Below are 21,419 nucleotides of genomic sequence, written 5' to 3'. Positions count from 1 at the left end.
ACCACAGAAAGCCAGGAATCATCACTGATTGTGTGTTTAGGGATTCCGAGCTAATTGGAACACGTGTGCACAGGGGAGGGAGCAAAGATAAACCCAGCTCAAGGCTGTGTGCACAGGGGAGGGAGCTGATTTAAACAACCCTGCACGTCTGAACGTGAGGGGGCCTTTGTCCTGAAATTAATAACACTCCCAGAGCAGAAGGTTGGATGACCAAAGTGAGACGAGAATAAGGGTGTTGTGCATCTCTCAAGGATGCAGGCTCAGCTGAACAGCGAGGCTGCGGGGGTCACCAGAAGTTCGTGTTCGCCTAGTTAAGACAAAAAGCTCAATTATTCTGTATTGCTATTAAAGTCACGTTAAAGTCGGAATTTAACAACAGGGTAGGCTAAAGTTATTGATATGAAATGTTATTTCCATACTTTAATACTTTATATACAACTCGACCCGAAGCATAACGGGATGAATCACCACCAGGTCGAATATAAAATACATAATAAAAGAGCGATGTTAAACCCAGGGTCGGAGAGAAAGGGAGATCCCGGCCGTCTTTGTATCCCCGCAGCGCGGGATAGGAGTGTGTATACGCTCGGGGAAACACCTCCACTTGAGTCAAGCACCACGATGGGAAATGACAGACCTTAGGTTACATACAGAATCATAACTGTGAAATGGTAAGGGACAAATGTTACAACTTTTTACCCATTTCTTTGTGCGTCAGTGAGGGTCGGAGGGAGTGTTGCCCCTCCTTCCAGGTGGTGCAACACGGACAAAGATGCCTATGAGACGATTTGTAACGTCTGTGTTTTGGTTCATGAAGAAGGCCAAACAAGAGATAATATCGCACCCAGACAGAGAGACGACCTCGAGGCAATTTGTAACACCTGATTGTTTGCTCGTGGATTTTATGGAGGGAGTATGACAACGGAATATACCGTGAGTGATGCACACAAGGACATACGGACGTACGGACACACACATGGACACACCTACCTACGGACAGATCCTGACACAGTAAATCGAAAGAAACCCCGCCTTGTGGGCAGGGTCCAAAGGGATTTTTCGGCATAAAAGAAAGGACCCTGAGCATTGGAAACCAGTTCGACCGGGAGGGTCGACTCAGGAGCGAGCTGCGACCAGCGGGTCGGCTCGACTCATCTTCAGTTCGACCGGGAGGGTCGACTCAGGAGCGAGCTGCGACCAGCGGGTCGGCTCGACTCATCTTCAGCTCGACCGGGAGGGTCGACTCAGGAGCGAGCTGCGACCAGCGGGTCGGCTCGACTCTTCAGCTCGTCTGGGACTCAGCCGAGTTCGATCGGCTCACCGGAGCCGGCTCTCGGGGCTCGACTCAAGCGGCTCCCCATCTCCTCTGCAGGCGGGCAAGACCCGCTTGACAGCTCAACTCGGCCTGCGTGGGTCAACCTCTGCCGAGTCGGAGGTCTCTGCTGCCGCCGGAGTGGCGAGCGTCGCGGTTTGGCGACGAGGCTCCGTGCTCACCCTGGTCGACAACCCAACACTGCACGCTGCGAGCGAGCTGTGGGCGCCACCTACCGACCGGGTTCCGAACTGCGACAGCGTATCAACAGGCATCCAAACCATTTCACCACGGTGACAGGGGAGCGACTGATACGTATGACGCGCACCGCCCCCTCACCACACGACCACCAGGCGTCTGTTTGACATAAAGAACCGACTCTGAACACTGACTATTCAAGACAACTCTTACCACTCAAACACACTCGAACCCATAAGCCATCCGTGGCTGTGAAGGCATCACAACGAAGACCGAGTGATGGCCATCCGTCGTTTATAAGTGTATTCGTAATTTTTATCTTTAATATTTAGTGGGCTGTACTCTTAATCGCATACATTCCCAACAGATCCATCAATACGAATTGATTCTTGGCACCTCCTTCCGCCGAGCCACGCTCACGTGGGGAGTGGTGGCCCACCAGATCCTTATCAGGTGATCTGGTCCCCAATTAGTAAACTTGGTATAAGATAACGATCTTTGGGAAAGGAGCACCGTCGCAGGCCCTTACTCTGAGCCATTCTGTTGTCAGATAACGTGCCGAAGTATCTGTTGAGATTGGTGCCTTTAAGAATAATAACTGTTTTTGATTGTGTTTTTTTATCGCCGTATAATCTTTCAAGTATCTTTCAGTCATAATCGCCGCACGTACTCGCATCCTCTACAGAATATTCAACTGTCCCGTGACCCAAGGTGCTAACAACGTGATAAGGGTTGCGTATGATCAATAAGGAGTGCGGTACTGCGTGAACAATATTGAGTATAATCATTCATTAACGTTAAGGTTTTTCTTAGCATAGTATTTGCATATTTTAACGACTCTCTCTCTCACTAACAACCATCGCGTTATGCGGGATCCATGTGCCGTTGTCAAAGTGAAATCAGACAATCGTTGATGATACTGTATTGATGCCGTGTTGACGTTCCGGGATTGAGAGTTCGCATACTATATCATAGTTGAGGTTGAATTAGTAATAAATTGATTAATACAGAAGTGGTTGTGTGATTCTTTCCTGAAATCTATGCATAAGATCTGCTTCTGCGTTGAGATCTGAACTTGGTGACCTTAATAAACACACTAATACATACTCAGTAAATGTTAAAGGGATAACGGGGTGAACCGGGGACCTAAAATATAACCACGAATACCCACTCTGGGAATGTTAAAGCGAGAATGAGACGAACCTAGACAACGATGCCGAGTTAATCTAAGTTAATCTTGCATACTTACACCACACCTGCATAACTGCATACGATTAATTGCCTTATTCCGATCGATAACCCACCCTCGTCACCGAGGCGGGGTCTGGTTATCATAACGACTTGCATTATCATAATTACACCCACTCGCATAATTACTACGATTACCTCTCGAATTGGCATAATTAAATGTGCATAATTACATAAATTAACATATTTCCGGATAATTACACATTTGGCCAAATTTCATTTGATTATTATTATTTTCACTGAATATTCATAACCCACATATACAACATAATAATTTCACCCACGCACGCATACAACACATAACAAATTTTCATAACCAACATATACAACAGGTGCTATGGTTCAACTGAGATGACTGGCCGATGCACCACCTGTGTCCCCTACTGTGCCAACAGTGTACACACAGTTTGTATACAGGGGCTGTCCATAAATGACGTCACGCGATTTTGGACGATTTTTGACCCCCCCTATTTCGTCACACGACGTCATAAAAAGTCAGCCTCCCCCCCTCAAATATGACGTCACAAAGCTCTGCCCACCCTCCCCCCCAAAAATTTTTAAACATGCTTCAAATCGCTTTAAACTATTGCCATTGCAGTGCGTATTTAATGTGGCGCTACACTCTGATGTTGTAGGAGAATACATTTATTAAAAAGACTTTAATCAAGTAGAACGTGTTTATATTATACGGCCCCCACACACACTATACACAGTTTGTACATACACTGTATACACAGTTTGTACACACAATGTTCACGTTGTTGAGCTCACGCACCCAAAGGGTCAATGTTCAATAGAGGGATAAATTGAATAGGAATTCATCTTCTTGGTTCTTTCGGTAAAGTCACGTAGGGCGACAGCGTCTGAATGAAACAGCACCATGCTTGGAGCATATATTTAAGCTGGGTTGGAAGGGGGGAAAGGGCGCCTTGACAAAATAATCTGTATATCAAGAGGAATTTAGCATATTTATGGGAAATGCAGGTATGTGATTAGTACTACTTATGCCCGTGCATTATGCAGGATTAGCAGCATCAAAGGGAGGGGATATGGGAAATGCAGGTATGTGATTAGTACTACTTATGCCCGTGCATTATGCAGGATTATCAGCATCAAAGGGAGGGGATAGGGGTAGCATTAATAAAGGGAAGGAGTGTTAATAGTATGTAGCTGCAGTAACTAAAACCACCACGTAAACAACTAAAGTATAAACTACATAGTATCATCAGAATACTAAATATACTCTACAATAAGCTGAGTTAATCACATACCTGCATTTCCCATATCCCCTCCCTTTGATGCTGCTAATCCTGCATAATGCACGGGCATAAGTAGTACTAATCACAATCCTGCATTTCCCATAAATATGCTAAATTCCTCTTGATATACAAATTCTTTTGTCAAGGCGCCATTTCCCCCCCTTCCAACCCAGCTTAAATATATGCTCCAAGCATGGTGCTGTTTCATTCAGACGCTGTCGCCCTGACAGACCTGGTTTTCACCTGAGGACGGCTCCTTGCGTTGTGGCCGAAACGTCGTGAGAATTTTTTTATTATGTTTTATTTTTATTATTTTATTACTTCCCTTCTACGTGACTTTACCGAAAGAACCAAGAAGATGAATCCCTGCAGTCACGAAAGCTTTAAATTGGAATAGGAATCTTAATGAACTTAAACTCTAACCCCGCTCACTGACCTCACCACTGCATTACCTCATCGGCGTGAGGGGGAGGTGTACCCCGCTAGTGACGTCATGTCACCTGCTGCCGCGTGACGTCACGAAACACCAGGAAGCTGCCGATCCGCGCGCGCGCTCACTGAGATCCGAGGTGAGAAGTTCACATCGTGGTTGTTGTTGCGGTGGTGGTTGTTGTTGTTTACCCAGGTAGAGCCTCGCTCCTTCTCCCCCTCGTAGGGATATCAATTGAGTAGCAGCGAGTATGGAATCGATGTCCAGGTTGGAACATTACAACGCAGGGCCTTGCCCTTGCCTGATTGCATTTGATTTGATTCTCTGCTTAAGTTTAATTTGTCTTCATCTGGCTCACGACTTTCAAACTTTTTTTCTTTTAATACAGTTTTTTTTATCTTACCAGGCCAAGCCCACTTCAGCTGCTATACCGCGCTTGTTTTCAGAAGCGACCTGCCCAAAACAAAGTGGCTTATCAATGTGTGGGAATGAATATCGGTCAAATACTCTAAACGCGTGGTGATGTTGACTCTAAATGTGGAGGGAAAATCCACGCGACCACGGGGAGAGAGAGAGACACGCAAACTCCAAATATACAGGAGGGGTCGGGATCGAACCCACAACCTGTAAACCAGGAGAGACCAGAGGTGGGACAAAGTCATTGTTATGCAAGTCCAAGTCGAGTCGCAAGTCATCAAATTCATGACTCGAGTCTGACTCGAGTCCAAGTCACATGACTCGAGTCCACATCTCATAGGTGGGACAAAGTCATTGTTATGCAAGTCCAAGTCGAGTCGCAAGTCATCAAATTCATGACTCGAGTCTGACTCGAGTCCAAGTCACATGACTCGAGTCCACACCTCTGGGAGAGACAAGTAACATCTCCCAGCCACCATGGTGCACACTCGAGTACATTACCACAATGAGTCTCAGCACTCTAATTCAGGAGCGTTCTGCCGAGTTGGTTTTGCTGATGCACCCTTTAGACCGATAAACAACTTTTTTTATATTACCAACCAAGGCTCACTGAGCTGTTAGATCTTTGTCAGAAGCCACCTGGCCATAGATGATAGCTCAACGAAATAGCTTATCACGTGGAAGATTATAGCAGCCAGATAATCTAAATGCATGTTACTAAATGTGTGAGGGAAAAATCGAAGGACCCTAATAAAAAAATACTGTGAGTGAGTGTACTCATTTGTGTGAGTGTACTCCTCAAGCGTACTCTGCGTGCGTGAGTGCACTCTGTGTGCGAGCGTACTCCGTGTGTTAGAGTACTCTGTGTGAGTGTACCCCGTGTGTGTAATGTGGGGAGCGGTCGTGTTGCGCGGTGACGATCTGACCCAAAAACCTATATTATGAATAATATTGGTCGCGAAAGCCTACATGTTAAATAGTGTACTGTGTTTGAGGGTTTTCCAATTTAATTTCTTATTTAGTTAAAGGTTATGTTTCAGGTGGGTCCTGCATTGAACTGTTTGACCATCACCAAATATATTTTGAGTTTAGGTTTGGGACAAAAATGGAAAACCCAGTGGAACACCAATGCCGACGGTGACGGCCGACGCCAGGATAGCGGCCACGGGCTCGAAGCGGGGGCAACCCGGCTCTTGTCCCAAGAAAGGAATCCGCTCCCCGCTGCCCTCCACGGTGGCGCATCGTTGGCGGGGCTGCACGTTGAGCCCCAACTTTTTCAGGAGGTCGGTACCTGCAATACACTCGTGGCATAACACGCTCGACACGTATAACTCCTGATTACACACCTGGTGTACGAGGCGACCCTTAAGGGTGACCCTCCCCAGCAGTCCCATCCCACTTCCACTTGCAGTGTGCAGTGCACGATCCGGGGCCTGTAGGCGGCCCACTTCAACCCCGACCACGCTGCAGTGTGTTGCACTCACGAGTGACGTTACCGCCTCCGTGTCCAGCAGAATACGGGTACGCCGCCTGTTCACCTGCCCTTCCACGAGCGACGTGGCCCCCATTATTCCTGCCATCAGCTCCCACAGCCAGTCACCCGCAGTCGCCGCATTCTGGGGTGTTGTTGTCGGCATCTGCGTGGGGGTCACTCGCTCATCTTTATCATGACAGTTTATTTGTGTTTGGACCACGTCGATTGCACCCCTTTGTGGTCCCCTCTTTAAGGAGGCCTTGGTGTTTAACCCTGGTGCTTCTCTCGTGCAGGCGATCTGGGGACAGTCTCTCACGAGATTCCCCCATTGGTCGCGTACAGTGAGGGAAAAAAGTATTTGATCCCCTGCTGATTTTATACGTTTGCCCACTGACAAAGAAATAAGCAGTCTATAATTTTAATGGTAGGTTTATTTGAATAATGAGAGACAGAATAACAACAACAAAAATCCAGAAAAACGCATATCAAAAATTTATAAATTGATTTTCATTTTAATGAGGGAAATAAGTATTTGACCCCTCTGCAAAACATGACTTAGTACTTGGTGGCAAACCCCTTGTTGGCAATCACAGAGGTCAGACGTTTCTTGTAGTTGGCCACCAGGTTTGCACACATCTCAGGAGGGATTTTGTCCCACTCTTTGCAGATCTTCTCCAAGTCATTAAGGTTTCGAGGCTGACGTTTGGCAACTCGAACCTTCAGCTCCCTCCACAGATTTTCTTTGGGATTAAGGTCTGGAGACTGGCTAGGCCACTCCAGGACCTTAATGTGCTTCTTCTTGAGCCACTCCTTTGTTGCCTTGGCCATGTGTTTTGGGTCATTGTCATGCTGGAATACCCATCCACGACCCATTTTCAATGCCCTGGCTGAGGGAAGGAGGTTCTCACCCAAGATTTGACGGTACATGGTGTTGTATGTGTCGGGTTATGAAATTTTGATGAAAATAATAAAAATTAAAAAATTTCCCAAAAATGCGCAAATCGCATTAATTATGTTAATGCGTGTATTAACATGCATAAACTATGATAATGCGTGTAATTATATGCATAAATTATGATAATCGCGGAGATAATCGTAGTAATTTATGCGTATGCTTGCGATTATGTTAATGTGTGCAGTTGTGATAATTCAGCTTGGTTTCGTTTATCCAGGGTTATATCAATCAGGATAACACGATTATCATCGATTAAACGTTTACCGATTATCTTAGTGTGTTTATGTTATTTTAGGTCTCCATTTTCATATCTCATCGCAGGTAACAGCTCTTATGAATAAGACAGTTTTGCATGGACTTGGAAAGAAGCACTCGAACAGTTGGTGTTAAGCAATTTTATTCTAACAAGCATGTGACATTCTATCATGCAAAAGCAGGTATACGTCAATAAATTCATGGACAAGATTATGCAGTAACGAAAATGAATGACTAAAAATACTTCTTCATTGGCGTGATTATGCAGTTAACGAAAATGAATGACTAAACATTTTTTATTCATGTAACTCGACGGCAGCAACTGCTTGCACGATCAGTTGATATTGAACGCACCACCTCAAAATGGCAACCCTTTTTGAAACGCAAAGACAATTTTCTTTTTAAGTCTTATTCGTGTGCGTGCTGTGTGTGCGTTGTCCCCTCGTAATATTAATTGTGTCGTTAGCTTGTGTGGTGTAGGAGGATACAAACAGCGGCCAGAAGTTTTCTCTGGGTTGGGCGTGGCCGCCGCGAGCCCCTGCGTGTCTCTGCTCGTGCGCTCTCTCTCCCTCCACTGCTGGATGACGAGTTGGCACGACGCTCGGTGACGCCCGGTGACGTCCGAGTCGTGCTGCTCTTGCGCTCTCTCTCCCTCTACTGCTAGATGACGAGTTGGCACGACGCTCGGTGACGCCCGGTGACGTCCGAGTCGTGCTGCTCTTGCGCTCTCTCTCTCCACTGCTGCTAGATGACGAGTTGGCACGATGCTGTCCTTGAAGATGCTCGGTCGCTCGTGTGGCTCGGTGGCGCTGGGTGGCGCTCGTTGTCGCTCGGTGTCGCTCGGTGGCGCTCGGTGGCGCTCGCGCTCTCTTGGTGGCAGCCCCCGGCTTCTCCACTGCTCGATTGATTGTTGAGTCGGCACGATGCTCGCCGTCGCTCTGGACGTCTTGTGTGTTCACACTGGTCGTTGGTCGGTGTGCCCTCAGGCACACGGCGCATTCGATGGCGCTGTCCTCTCCCTCACAGCCGTTTGACCAGGCTTCCTCCACTGCTTCGCGCTCTCTGCTTTGCTCGCTTGGTCGACGCTTGGCGATCTCCGCCCTTTTACAGGTTCATTGCTTGTCATCACTCTCTCTGCTCCGTGCTTCCCTTGTTCGTGCAGCTGCCAGCTTCACTCGCACTTAACTTCGTTCTGCGAGAAGCGACACCTGCTATCGGCATCGGTGTTTCGTTTCCTCACGACGCTCCGCCAGCCGGAGCACGGCTGAAACCCAGCCCCGACCCAGGTTGAACTCAGACTTCTGCGACTCGAACGACCCCTCCTCGTTCCATCTCTCCTCGAGGCACGATTTGCCCCAGCTCTCTTGCGAGCCCTGTCGCAACGCTGCGTCGCAAGCCGAGTTGCGAGACTGAGCACGACTCGACCCAGACTGCTCTCAGGCTGCCACTTTAACGATGTCTCGTCGTCCCATCTCTTCTCGAGGCACGACTGCCACAGCTCCCTTGCGTGCCCCGTCGCAACGCTGAGCGCGACTCGGACTGACTGCCCTCAGGCGGTGTGTGTCCGTGCCTAACTCAAAACGTGACTCCCCTCTCCTCTCTCCGCATCTCTTGCGAGAGAAAACAAACAGAATAAAAAAACAGATATCTTTGGAATGTCAGGCACCGATTCCCCCCTGTGACCTTTTTGCTCCCTCCTTGCTTGGCCTGCGTGGGTCATTCTGAGGTCAGACCCCGCTGGAAGACAAAGGTGGTCGAGGAGATGTATGCGATCCTTATGTGGTCCTGTGTGTTACATTTATTCTTGAATTATATTTTATGAGTTCCTTCGGTCTTAGTATCGTGGTTATCATTCGTCTATGTTTAATGAATATTCGTAATGATCTTCGTCACATTATTATTTTGGGGCTTCGCCAAGTTTAGTTCTCCAGAGATTGGTGTTTTATTCTGAGTTATATTTTAATGTCCTGAGGTTAAGTGCAACTATGTTTCCACTTAAGCTTTCTGGAATTCGTACTCTTTAGTTTTTAGGAAGGTCGTGTAGGTAGGAAACATATACTAATAAAAAAAAAATATTATTGTTTGTTGGTTAATTATCTTTGTTAAGTTTCTACTTTTCGGTAAGGAAAACGTTAAGAAAACGCGAGTTGCAACCGTTATTTACTCTGCACCTTATCTGTACATCTCCAGATGTCTTGGGAGGCTAGTCCATACATCTTTTGTCCATCTGGATGTCTATGACCTCTTTGTGACCGAATTCTCAACATTTTAACCGCCCTCCATGTTTCATGGATTCCTGGTGTGCTTGTGAGGAGAAGTGAGTTGTTTTCATTGTTTAATTAAAAAAAAAGATATATAGATAATATAAAAATATAATACATTTTTTTTAATTGTTCTTAATAAAAAAAAGGGTATAGACACAACAATGGCCCCGTCCATCGTCCCTTTGATGCGGTGAAGTTGTTCTGTCCCCTTAGCAGAAAAACAGCCCCAAAGCATAATGTTTCCACCTCTATGTTTGACGGTGGGGATGGTGTTCTTGGTGTCATAGGCAGCATTCCTTCTCCTCCAAACACGGCGAGTTGAGTTGATGCCAAAGAGCTCCATTTTGGTCTCATCTGACCACCTAGTTGTCCTCTGAATCATTCAGATATTCATTGTCAAACTTCAGACGGGCATGTATATGTGCTTTCTTGAGCAGGGGGACCTTGCGGGCGCTGCAGGATTTCAGTCCTTCATGGCATAGTGTGTTACCAACTGTTTTCTTGGTGACTATGGTCCCAGCTGCCTTGAGATCATTGACAAAATCCTCCCGTGTAGTTCTGGGCTGATTCCTCACCGTTCTCATGATCATTGCAACTCCACGAGGTGAGATCTTCCATGGAGCCCCAGGCCGAGGGAGATTGACAGTTTTTTTGTGTTTCTTCCATTTGCGAATAATCGCACCAACTGTTGTCACCTTTTCACCAAGCTGCTTGGTGATGGTCTTGTAGCCCATTCCAGCCTTGTGTAGGTCTACAATCTCATCCCTGACATCCTTGGAGAGCTCTTTGGTCTTGGCCATGGTATAGAGTTTGGAATTTGATTGATTGCTTCTGTGAACAGGTGTCTTTTATACAGGTAACAAGCTGAGATTAGGAGCACTCCCTTTAAGAGTGTGCTCCTAATCTCAGCTCGTTTTCTGTATAAAAGACACCTGGGAGCCAGAAATATTTCTGATTGAGAGGGGTCAAATACTTATTTCCCTCATGAAAATGCAAATTAATTTATAACATTTTAACATGCGTTTTTCTGGATTTTATTGTTGTTATTATGCCTCTCACTGTTCAAATAAACCTACCATTAAAATTATAGACTGGTCATTTCTGTGTCAATGGGCAAACGTTCAAAATCAGCAGGGGATCAAAATACTTTTTTCCCTCACTATAGATAGCACGCACGGGGAAGGGCGGTGGCTCCTTTAGAGGCCCCTTTCTCACTCCCCCTTACCCTCCCAGTGCGCATTTGTTCGAGTTCTGCCTCTTATTGAGATACTCGCCTGGGTAGCCGCCCGACCATGGAGCGTAGCCCTCCCACCTTGGACTGGACTATCTCCGCTGTGGACTGCAGCTTGGTCACATTCAGGTGTACTTGGGTTACCTCCCCGCATACTTGGGTTACCTCCTTGCGTACTTGAGTCACATGGCCTACGATATCTCCTATACCAGTCTGTATCCCTGCCACCCATCCTGGGGTTGTCTCACGGGATCCCGGAGGCTTCCTCGACCCCCCCCCTCACCGTCCTGGCGAGCTTCTCCTCCTCTAGAAGAATACTTGCAATGGTGCTATCCCGTCCCAGCCATCGGAATTCCGCACGCTCGCGAGCAAATCTCACACACACATGTGCGCGTGCTCGGCAAGGATGTTAAATGGGGGATTTGGGCAATTGGCATCTGGCTTCCACCCCGTTGTGCTTGTCAGATACTGCTGAACTTTCTCGGCAGCGAGGTCATCGATGATCTCGGCAGTATATCCCGGGCGTGCGCTCTGTGTTAGCAAGCGTGATTTATTTTAGTGCGTGCTCACTGAGATCCGAAGTGAGAAGTTCACATCGTGGTTATTGTTGTCGTGGTGGTAGTTGTTTACCCAGGTAGAACCTCGCTCCTTCTCTATCATAGGGAGGCCGTTTTGGATTGCACGACTCTTCGATTTCACATTAACATGCTAATTTATCACATTAACAACACTAGCCCTGGCCACTTCTTTATGACCCTTGGGCTACACCCATTTCAAACCTTTTAAAACAGTCTGCCTCAGACCATGCTTTCCCACCTGATAATGGACGCTTGTGTTGCACCCGAAACGTCGTGATTTATTTTATTTTATACCTATGTGACTTTCCCGAAAGAACCAAAGAGTATGAGTTCCTACAGTTACGAAAGCTTCAAATCAAGAATGCATTTTCTATCAGAGTATGTTTTTGTTTGCATTCTGACCACAAGTATTGTGGTTAATGCACACATGATTCCTTGTGTAGTGACATAAGAAGGGAGGGGCTGCTGGGGGCTCTGGGACCCTGGGCGGCCCAGGCGCTTGGGCCCCTTGGCGCCGGGCACTGGGTTCCCAGGCGACCCAGACGCTTAAGCCTCTTGGCGCCAGGCGCTGGGTTCCCGGGCGGCCCAGACGCTTAAGCCCCTTGGCGCCACCAACGGGGGGGGCTGTGTGTGCTCTGTGGGATATCTGGGGGCGCACACGGCCCCACCCCTCGTTGGGGACTAGGCATAAAAGGGGAGCTCCCTGGACGATCAGGGCCAGTTGTAGCTCAAGACCCAAGACCCAAGACCAGCCATCTCAGGACCCTGGGATGCTGTGAGAGCCAGTGGTGGGACTCTGGAACTCCCGGCTGTACGTCCTTGTGAGGGCGAGTTCCAGAGTGTAGCCAGAGTAGTGGATCTAAGCTGTGCACCTAGGCTGTAACAGAGTAAAATGACTGTTGGAGTGTTGGATTGTACAGTGATACCTCGGTTCACGAACTTAATTCGTGAACTGACTCTGGTCGTGAACCGAATTGGTCGTGAACCGAGGCACATTTTCCCATAGGGTTCAATGTAAATCCGGTTAATCCGTTCTGACCTTTTTTTTTGGTTTTTGAAGCACAAAAATATGAAACAAATGACAATACACATTACTGTAGTACTGTACAGTATAGTAATGTATAAAGAGAGAACACTAACCTTGCTTGAGATGACTTCTGGCATGGAGGAAGGCAGGTGGGAGGCGGGTGGGAGGCGGTTATTTTTTGGAGGGAGAGTCCCAGTAAGCACTCAAACGGGTGAACTGTACAATACAGTAAGTACAGTATTGTACAGTACAGTAGTACAGTACTGTATGTGCTAAAAAGCACACCAAAAAGTCACTCAAAGTGTCTTCACAGTACTCACAGTACTTCTTTCTGTCTCTGCTTCTCTCCACGATCTTCCTACAGGAAGTCACGACCATGTGACAGCCTGGAATTAGCATAAAAATGGCCGCGGCTCCTGTTCGTGAACCGAAGCGGAGTTCGTGAACCGGAGCATATTTTTATGAAATTTTCTATTCGTGAACCGAGTTGTTCGTGAACTGAAGCGTTCGTGAACCGAGGTATCACTGTAATAAAGAAGTTACCTCTACAAGTGTCTCCAGAACCCATTACACTTGTAAAAGGTTTCAGTTTGGTGTTTTAACATCTTAACACCTGTTTTGTTGCCAGAAAAACGTGGAAAACCTATTCTCATATTTTAGTACTGGCAAAGGTTCCATGATGAAATATTGCAGTATATTAGAGGTGAGCTGTGCGTGTGCAGAGAGGACAGTAAGGAGCCGGAAGTTAATGAATTTTGTGGGAAAAATGCTGGCCTTATAATATGTAAGGATAATGTGGTAAATGAGAAAAAATATAGCAGCGGCAGGGTGTTGGAGTGTTGTTGTGTCTATACCCTTTTTTTAATTAAGAACAATTCAAAAAAATATATAATAATTTTTTTTTAATCTATATATATACACCTTTTTTTTTAATTAATTAATGAAAACAACTCACTTCTCCTCACAAGCACACCAGGAATCCATGAAACATGGAGGGCGGTTAAAATGTTGAGAATTCGGTCACAAAGAGGTCATAGACATCCAGATGGACAAAAGATGTATGGACTAGCCTCCCAAGACATCTGGAGATGTACAGATAAGGGCAGAATAAATAACGGTTGAAACTTCGCGTTTTCTTAACGTTTTCCTTACCGAAAAGTAGAAACTTAACAAAGATAATTAACCAACAAACAGTAATATTTTTTCTATTATTATATGTTTCCTACCTACACGACCTTCCAAAAAAATAAAAATAAAAACTAAAGAGTACGAATTCCAGAAAGCTTAAGTGGAAACATAATTACGCTTAACCTCAGGACATTAAAATATAACTCAGAATAAACACCAATCTCTGGAGAACTAAACTTGGCGAAGCCAAAATAATAATGTGACGAGAATCATTACGAATATTCATTAAACATAGACGAATGATTACCACGATACTAAGACCGAAGGAACTCATAAAATATAATTCAAGAATAAATGTAACACACAGGACCACATAAATGTACTACAAACATCTCCTCAGCCACGTTTGTCTTTCAGCGGGGTCTGACGGGCAAGGAGGGAGCAAAAGGTCACAAGGGGGGGGGGGGGTGTCTGCTTCTTCTCGCTCTGTCTTGTTTGTTTTCTCTCGCAAGAGACGCGAAGAGAGGGGAGTCACGTTTTGAGTTAGCACGGGCGCACACCGCGAAAGGACAGTCTGGGTTGAGTCGGTCCGAGTCGCGCTCAGCGGTGCGACGGGGCACGCAAGGGAGCTGTGGCAGTCGTGCCTCGAGAAGAGATGGGACGACGAGACATCGTTAAAGTGGCAGCCTGAGAGCAGTCTGGGTTGAGTCGTGCTCAGTCTCGCAACTCGGCTTGCGACGCGGTGTTGCGACGGGGCTCGCAAGAGAGCGGAGGCGCGTCGTGCCTCGAGGAGAGATGGAACGACGAGACATCGTTAAAGTGACAGTCTGAGAGCAGTCTGTCCGAGTCGCGCTCAGTCTCACAACTCGGCTTGCGACGCAGTGTTGCGACGGGGCTCGCAAGAGAGCTGGGGCGGTTGTGCCTCGAGAAGTGATGGAACGAGGAGGGGTCGTTCGAGTCGCAGAAGTCTGAGTTCAACCTGGGTCGGGGCTGGGTTTCAGCCGTGCTCCGGCTGGCGGAGCGTCGTGAGGAAACGAAACACCGATGCCGATAGCAGGTGTCGCTTCTCGCAGAACGAAGTTAAGTGCGAGTGAAGCTGGCAGCTGCACGAACAAGGGAAGCACGGAGCAGAGAGAGTGACGAGCGACGACAAGCAATCAACCTGTAAAAGGGCGGAGATCGCCAAGCGTCGACCAAGCGAGCAAAGCAGAGAGCGCGAAGCAGTGGAGAAAGCCTGGTCAAACGGCTGTGAGGAGAAGGACAGCGCTGTTGAATGCGCCGTGTGTCTAATACACACCCAGATCAACCAGCATCAACCAAAACCGACTCGTCATCCAGCAGTGGGGAGAGAGAGAGCGCAAGAGCAGCACGACTCGGACGTCACCGGGCGTCACCGAGCGTCGTGCCAACTCGTCATCCAGCAGTGGAGAGAGAGAGAGCGCAAGAGCAGCACGACTCGGACGTCACCGGGCGTCACCGAGCGTCGTGCCAACTCGTCATCCAGCAGTGGAGAGAGAGAGAGCGCAAGAGCAGCACGACTCGGACGTCACCGGGCGTCACCGAGCGTCGTGCCAACTCGTCATCCAGCAGTGGAGAGAGAGAGAGCGCAAGAGCAGCACGACTCGGACGTCACCGGGCGTCACCGAGCGTCGTGCCAACTCGTCATCCAGCAGTGGAGAGAGAGAGAGCGCAAGAGCAGCACGACTCGGACGTCACCGGGCGTCACCGAGCGTCGTGCCAACTCGTCATCTAGTAGTAGAGGGAGAGAGAGCGCAAGAGCAGCACGACTCGGACGTCACCGGGCGTCACTGAGCGTCGTGCCAACTCGTCATCCAGCAGTGGAGAGAGAGAGAGATCGCACAAGCAGAGACACGCAGGGGCTCGCGGCGGCCACGCCCAAGCCAGAGAAAACTTCTGGCCGCTGTTTGTATCCTCCTACACCTCACAAGCTAACGACACAATTAATATTACGAGGGGACAACGCACACACAGCACGCACACGAATAAGACTAAAAAAAATATTGTCTTTGCGTTTCAAAAAGGGTTGCCATTTTGAGGTGGTGCATTCAATATCAACTGATCGTGCAAAGCAGTGCTGCCGTCGAGTACATGAATAAGAAATATTTAGTCATTCATATTAGGTAATTGCATAGTATCGCAAATGCATAAGTGTTTATTCATTCATTTTAGTCAAATGCATAATATCGTAATTGCATAAGAATTTTAGTTATTCATATTAATCGAATGCATAGTATCGCAAATGCATAAGAGTTTGGTTATTCCTGAATTATTGACGCATGCTTGACCTGCATGATAGAATGTCACATGCTTGTTAGAATAAAATTGCTTAACACCAACTGTTCGAGTGCTTCTTTCCAAGTCCATGCAAAACTATCTTATTCTTGATAACTGTATCCTGTGATGAGATATGAAACTGGAGACCTAAAATAATATAAACACACTAAGATAATCAGTAAATGTTTAATCGACGATAATCGTGTTATCCTGATTGATATAACTCTGGATAAACGAAGCTAAGCCTAATTATCACAACTGCACACATTAACATCATCGCAAGCATCCGCATAAATTACTACGATTATCTCAGCGATTATCATAATTTATGCATATAATCACATGCATTATCATAATTTATGCATGTTAATACACACATTAACATAATTAATGCGATTTGCGCATTTTTGGGAAAATTATTAATTTTTATTATTTTCATCAAAATTTCATAACCCGACACATACAACAGTGTGCAGGTTACAGGTGTTGAAGGTGAACAGGTAAGCTAAAAATTGCGTGAAAAACATAATAACCTTCCTTGAGTACGTATGGAATTTTTGATGTGTGTATGTTTCATAGTGTTGGCGCAATTTGGTTCTCAAAAATACACAGTCTGCTTTATTTATATACATTTATACTCATCTTGGAATGTTTCGTATACAGTTTCTCCACATTTATTTCAGTAATTTAGTTTATTTGGAATACAGTACAGTACTTATTTCAATTGTGATGTATAGTTTAGTTGCCGTTTACCTAACCCCATTATTTAGGTAAGGGTTTAGTATTGAATATCGGCATTTTAGCTTTCACACGGCACTTTTCAAGAATGTAACCTCCGTGCTGTTGTATTTTCTGTCCATCAGCTATAACACAGGGGTACGGATTTTCAGCAGAAACTAGATCTCTGCTTTCTTGGTGTAATTACGGCCTATAGTACCATAAATAGGCTTGGGGTTTTGGATTGTTTTTTGTTTTCGATGTCTCTGCCTCTGCTCACATTCGTTGAGGATTTTTATGATTTTTGGCTGGCCCATCTAAAGCTGCGTGACCAGGAGTCGGATCCCTTTCTTGTTCAATTTGGCTTGTGGCTGAAATTCCCTCTGGCCCCATGCATTACATTACGTAGCATTTTCAAATAATGATGTGTTTTGAGAAGCTCACAATGGCCCTATAAAAAATTGCATTTCATACAGTAACAATGATATGCTAATCGATGCCTGGCTGTCGTCAAGGGATCGTCCCCTGCTGGTCAACCATGTTACGCATGTTGATGATCTGGTCATGGCTACTCAATGATATTGAGTTGTAAAATCGTGTTCTGTACATGGAGAATTCTATGACGAAATGGGTCCTTGCATATGTTCTACAAAAAGATCACCTCCCTGGGAAAATCTTGACTTATAGCTTTCGTAACTGCAGGAATTCATATTCTTTGGGTCTTTCGGTAAAGTGACGTGACTTTACCGAAAGACCCAAAGAACACCTCCCTGGGAATTTAATGTCATACAACACTGCACCTGCTCAGCTCTCCATGAATAATCAGGTAGTTCTACACGTGGTGGAGGAGCTCCTATACCTGGTTAATGTGTTCACGACCAGCTCTGGTTTGGCATCCAAAGTCTCACTTCAAATTAGTCTAGCAGCATTCTTTCATTAGTTTCTGTAACACTATGTTGGAGCTGCCTGGACTTTTTTTCTATACAAAGCTGTGAGTGTCCATCGCCAAGGTCTCGTCCATTGCAAAGGTCTCATCAAAAAAACAGGCAATAGTCTACATTATAGACTGCCAATACACTAACGGAGGTTAAGAACCAGGCTACAGTCTACATTATAGACGGCCAGTATGCTCACTGAGGTTAATAACCAGGCTACAGTCTACATTAGTCGTTTTTTTCTTCTATTCACTTTATTTGAATTATTATTTTCTATCTACGTGACTTTTCCGAAATAACCAAAGAATATGAATTCCTGCTGTGACAAAAGTTTTAAGTCAAGATTTTCCCAGGGAGGTGATCTTTTTGTAGAACATGCAAGGCCCCATTTAGCTATGGAATTCAACAGGTACAGAACAAGATTTTATAAGAATGGAAACAGTCAGGAAATTAACACTGCACATATGCAGCTGAAGTTAGATCTGTTCATCCTCGCATTCAAGCTCATCTGAGCCTGGCTTCACACCTCTAAGTTGCAAATGAACATTAATTTATACATTTCTGCATAATACAAATAGTATTCTTTTCAACAGCCTTTGCTATGTTAGCTAATTTTTCTTAAATAAATATTCCTGTTGTAGCTAGACAGCCGAAATTGTGTGCTTGGAGTTTTTGGTAAACATTCAATTTGAAGATACTCGGGTGTCCAGGCATATTTATGACCATTTGCCCTCTCATTGTGTGCCTTAACAGCCCGTGTGATGAATTGGGGAATCTCTTTCACTATATCTTGAAAATATGAATATGTATAAACGTGTAAGTCATGTGTGACTGTGTATATATGCATTCCTCTGTGCCTCAATACTCACGGAGATGGTGTGGATATGTTTTTCTGTCTGCAGCTGACGCTTGCTCTGCAGAGTTGTTCAGACCGGGATACGTGGGTCTCCCGGCCACAAGGTGCTTGTTGGCGAACACAACCCTGGGCCGGGCCCCAGGGATGATATCAATACAGAATATATGTATGGATGCCCCCCCATTGGACTCCCCCTGGAACTCTACCAGGCATGTGCCACTGGGTGAACACCCCGGGGCTGGCCCAGGACACGCTGGTGGGACTGTCACTCGGCTGGCCTGGGAACGCTTAGGAATTCCCAACAAAGAGCTCGAGTCTGTCGCCAGGGAAAGGGAGGCCTGGACCGCCATACTCAACGTGCTGCCACTGCGACCCTCACCAGGACAAGCAGCTTTAGAAAGAAACGAAAGAACAAAGCTGCTGGGAGTCTTCTTGGCTACAGATATTACTCCTTTCTCTGTGGATGCAAATATTAACTTATTTAAATCTCTACTGAAATTGCCAACACATTGGCATGTTGCATAGTTGGGTCTCGCCTTGACTATTGCAACTCCGGCCGAGTCCGGACCTCAGCTGGCAACCTAAAGAAACTTCAAAGACTACAAAACAACCTAGCACGCGTCGTCATTTCCCACACTCATCCCGTCTCGACTCACTAGCTTGTCTCCGTGCTCTCAACTGGCTACCCATCGCCAGTAGGGTCACATACAAGACCGCCTGCCTCTGCCACAATGCCTTCATATCCGCCTGCCCGCCGTACCTTTCTTCATTATTGACAACTTGCAGCTCAGCACACGGCAGATGCCTGCGCAGCGCGACTCACGACCTCCTCTTGATACCAAGATCCAGGATGGTCATGTCTATGCGCCGCTTCTCGGTGGCAGCCCCAACAGTCTGGAACGATATCCCTCTGCATATTCGCAGCATCACCTCAATCGCCTCTTTCAAGAGAGACTTAAAAACACCTCTACAATCATGCTTTCGAGCGACTCTGAGCTTGGCTCCGCGCCTCTGAGTTGCGGCCACTACGTCTGCAAATTTGCGCGCGTTACAAATTGAACTATTATTATTATTAAATAACCGTCTGTGCTGGCCTATACAATGAAGGCTGGCCTGCTTATGATCAATCCGCTATTGAACCAGACTATATTGTATTAGAAGCTTACAGATCCAAAATATATTAATATAGCATATAATCAGTGAGTCTATTTGGCAGGCAAGGCTCCATTGGTTTGACCATGAATCCCACATTCCCAGACACCGCATGCTCAAGCAGCTTCTGTTAGTCCAGATATTATGGGCTAAAACAGTCATGGCATTGGCTAGAGAAGAGATTAGAGGATGTGGAGGTGATCGGACCTGCCGATGACTGGTGCCAGGTGTGAAGATCGGTCTCTGGAGGAGGCCCGTAAGGTATGCTGCAGGGCAGTTGGAGGTATTTGCTCTGCAACAATGATGAGGTCGAATGAGCGACGCTCACATGAATGGGTGGAACGCTGGGTGCTTAAATGCAGAAAGAAAGCTGGGAGCACAGCTGGTGCATCTGTCAGTCATCTCTTGACACCTGGACCATTCGCATGCTCTACTGACAAGTGATCCACACTTACATGGCCTTAAATTGCACCTATCATGGCATGAGCACTGATGAGATTAATTCCAATTCGTCATAAATGTGGCTGTTTTTTTTTATAGCATATGTTAATGATTCACGTGCAATGCATGTGTATGTAAGACTTTATCTATGTGAGGAGCGGTGGCGCAGTTATATCACTGCAGTATGAATTCAACAATTAGAGTTTGATAATCGTCGACAGCAAACATCATTGATAAGTGAAAGCTGAACTTATTATGGACTTCTATGTTGATTGATCCTCAAATAATTACATAGTGAAGTGAGGAAACATTAATACTGAGCAGATGAAGGCGGCCAGGCATGGTTCTGGACACACCATCACATTTTACCATGCCAGTGTGTGACAGTGTCAAGTTTGTATCTGCTGTAAAATATATTAAGACAGCACATTTCCAGCTAAAGTTAGATCTGTTCATCAAAGCATTCAAACAAGTCTGAGCCTGGCTTCACGCCTCGAAGTTGCGATTGAACATTAATTTATACATTTCTGCATAATACAAATAGTATTATTTTCAACATCCTTTGATATATTTGCTGAATTTTAATTTTATAAATATTCTTTTGGTAGCCAGACAGTCAAAATTGTGTGCTTGGAATTTTGGGTTGACATTCATTTTGAACATAATAGGGTTTTCAGGCATATTAGCCCTCATTATATGCCTTAACAGCCCGTGTGATGAATTAGGGAATCTTTTTTATTATACCCTGAATATATGAATAAGTATGGAAACATACTTATTCATATATTCAAACAATGCGACCAGAATGCAAACAGCATGGATTGTACTGGAAATTTGACACAGCATCAGAGAACACACACAGGAAAGAAACCTTTTAAGCGCACTGTGTGTGAGAAGAAATTTTCATGGTCATCAGTTATTTAGAGCCACCAGAGAACACACACCGGAAAAAGCCCTTTAAGTGTACTGTGTGTGGCAAAGCATTTTCAGTTTAATCTGCTCCTAATAAACACCAGAGAACACACACAGGAGATACATCTTTCAAGTGCAATCTGTAAGGGAAGGCGTTTGCACATTCATGATCACATCTTCAAAGACAACAGATAACACACAGGCATCAGAAGATCCTCAAGGAGTGGAGTCTGAAATCGAAGTGATTTGAATAGCGAATAATTGAAGATAAAATATGTAGATGAAGATTCAACTCCAAAATCCGACCTTCACATCGATGGAGGCAACGTGAAACA

At 45.9% G+C, this 21,419-nt stretch overlaps 1 long non-coding RNA gene across 1 annotated transcript; it reads left to right on the top strand.

Annotated features, from left to right (window-relative positions):
* The first annotated feature begins 4,516 nt into the window (after positions 1 to 4,516).
* LOC144738207 (uncharacterized) lies at positions 4,517 to 21,182 on the top strand. Its single transcript, XR_013589176.1, has 3 exons — positions 4,517 to 4,586; positions 5,957 to 6,147; positions 18,626 to 21,182. It is a non-coding gene; the product is annotated as an uncharacterized LOC144738207 (long non-coding RNA).
* The last annotated feature ends 237 nt before the right edge of the window (positions 21,183 to 21,419 follow it).

Source organism: Lampetra planeri, chromosome 78 (assembly GCF_965212315.1).
Source record: "Lampetra planeri chromosome 78, kcLamPlan1.2.h2, whole genome shotgun sequence".
Taxonomy (NCBI): Eukaryota; Metazoa; Chordata; class Hyperoartia; order Petromyzontiformes; family Petromyzontidae; genus Lampetra; species Lampetra planeri.
Note: the sequence above shows the minus strand (reverse complement) of the source record. Positions and strands in the feature narration are given on the sequence as shown.